The 2,428-nt window shown below is 38.6% G+C and overlaps 1 pseudogene; it reads right to left on the bottom strand.

Annotated features, from left to right (window-relative positions):
* Nucleotides 1-1,243: 1,243 nt before the first annotated feature.
* LOC118888880 lies at nt 1,244-2,161 on the bottom strand (annotated as a pseudogene).
* Nucleotides 2,162-2,428: the final 267 nt, after the last annotated feature.

The raw sequence follows: 2,428 nt of genomic DNA, 5'->3' as shown, positions 1-2,428 counted from the left end.
GGTTTTAAAAATAGGTGTTTCAATTCTTGTTGGTTTTTCATTTGTTTTTGTTTTTATTTTCCTCACATTACAAGAAATCTGAAAGAGGCTGTTTCACAGTTGGTACAGTGGCTTAATGATATCCACAAGGATCTGTGGCCCTTTGTATCCTTTCACATAACCATCCGCAGCAGTAAGACTTTTGTCTTCAGTTTTGTTCTCTCATGGTCACTTAGCTATTGCATCATCCCTCATCGTGTCCTCACACAACCACACCCAAAAGCAGGAATAGACAGTAGATACTGTCTCCTCATTTGTCTTATTTATTTATTTATTTGACTAGAGATTTTATTTTAGAAATACAGAGGATGGTGGTGCAATAATATTTGACATTTTAAATTAAGGTTTGCTTCATTTAAGTTTAATATTAATTCCATGCTGTGTTTCAGTAAGAACAATACCGATTTTCTGTATCTGTGGATCCAGTCAGACATCCAGTAGTACAAATTAACTGAACAAAAGAAGTTAAGCGATTGAATGGCTGAGGAACTCATTTCCCCAGGGGAAGAGGGAAGGAGAAGAAACAAAGAATATAACAGGCATGCAGCCTTTTCCATACCACCTTCTATGCTAACCTGCTTCAGAGGGAGAGTGAAAGCAGGCAAGAATGAGCAGCCATAGATTGTTGCTCTGTTACCAGCATCATGTTTTTCAGCAACATTTCAGCAGAGTTTGAAGCACTTTTTTACAGTAAGACCATTACACCAAACTCTCCAAAGGACCTTTAACCACCTCAAGCTAACACCCAATTAATTTTAAACATCGGTATAAAATTCAATTTAAACAACTAGAAAAAGGAAAAATGATACCACTTATGCCTCTACAGTGTGATTAACCTCTCTCTTAGATGTTTGCATCACCTAGAAGTCTAATCGCTTTTGAATGTAATTTCCATTTCTAATGGTGATCTTGCCACATCTGGCAGGAGATGATACAGTAGTGCTGAAAAAGCCTCTGTGTAGTCCTATTAGTGTCTTAAAGAACCTAAAAACTGGAACCAGTAAAATGCACAGAAATTCACTCTTGCCTTTAAGAACATTTGAAAACTGTTTTTTTAAAAAAAAAACAGGGCAGAGCCTAAATTCTGAAAGCAAATGTAGAAGTCAGATTTGGTGGTTCTCACTGACCATGAGGAATTTCCTATGCGGTGGGATGGGAAGGAACAGGGTGGCTAGGAATGGTTTTTCTTGTTGGCTTTTAGGTCTCACTGATTTTCATCTTCCACATCCTGCAAAAATTCTTTATTCTACTCTTCACCATCACCCTGCATGTCTGAATTCAATAGTGTCAGATTATCACATAACAACTGCATGATGTGTAGAGTCCTTATAGCTTTCTTCACTCAGCATATCCAGTTCTGCAGTTGCATCGAGAGTTGATTTTGCCAACCTGCAGGCATGCTCAGGGAAATTAAGAATTTCATAGTAGGAGAAAAAGAAGCATATTCACAGATATAGAGAACAAACCAGTGGTTACCAGTGGGGGGGTGGGGGTTGGGGGAGTGGGAGGTACAAACTACTGAGTGTAAGATAGGCAAAGGATGTATTATACAACACGGTGAATAGAGCCAACATTTTGTAATGACTGTAAATGGAAAGTAATCTTTAAAATTTGTATAAAAAGAAAAGAAGTTCATAGTAAAATACAGTAAAATTGAGAGCAAGACCTAAGTAAACGGGATGTGTTGGTGGAAGTTCTGTCATTGCAATATCATTAGCAGCTTTAAAGCTACTAGGCTGTTCTTTGCAGCCTCCTTCCTGTGGCAAATTCAGCCAGATACCTGTGATAGTCCCTTTTCATTTTATAATAGAAAACCTTAGACTCGCCAGTGTTAGCTGCTGGAATGAGGTGTTTGTCTGGTATATCCAAAACTGTAACAACAGATTAACCTTAGCTCAATCTCAACCATTTGCCAATATTCCTAAATCATTTTCAGTTTGTTTACTCCTTCTTAGTTTCTTCTTTCTGTTTACTGCGCTGATTATTCTCCAGGAGACTCTTCTAGCTTCAATCACAATTTTATATACAACAGATAGAAACTACTTTCTTCATTAATTCCATCCTATCATTCAGCCTCCTTGGCCAGCTTCCTCGTGTATACCAGATTCTCTTGATCATGCATAGTGCAGCAGCTACAGTGGGGCCTGTGCAACAGATGGAAGTGGATAGGATCTCTCTCTCAGCCTCCTGCTCTGCAACCAGGCAGCCCAATTATCTCTTTTATTAGCGAGGAAACTCTTTCTTAGAACACTCCAGCAAAATTCTCCTTACATCTCTTCACTTCAACAAGGCCATATTACTACACTCTAGCTATAAGAGAGACTGGGGAAGTGATTTTCTGCATTTCCATGCTCTATAATCAAAGATGGGACTCTGACAGCAAGTAAGC

This window comes from Balaenoptera musculus, chromosome X, assembly GCF_009873245.2.
Source record: "Balaenoptera musculus isolate JJ_BM4_2016_0621 chromosome X, mBalMus1.pri.v3, whole genome shotgun sequence".
Taxonomy (NCBI): domain Eukaryota; kingdom Metazoa; phylum Chordata; class Mammalia; order Artiodactyla; family Balaenopteridae; genus Balaenoptera; species Balaenoptera musculus.
The sequence above is the reverse complement of the archived record's forward strand: the minus strand, read 5'-3'. Positions and strand labels throughout refer to the sequence as shown.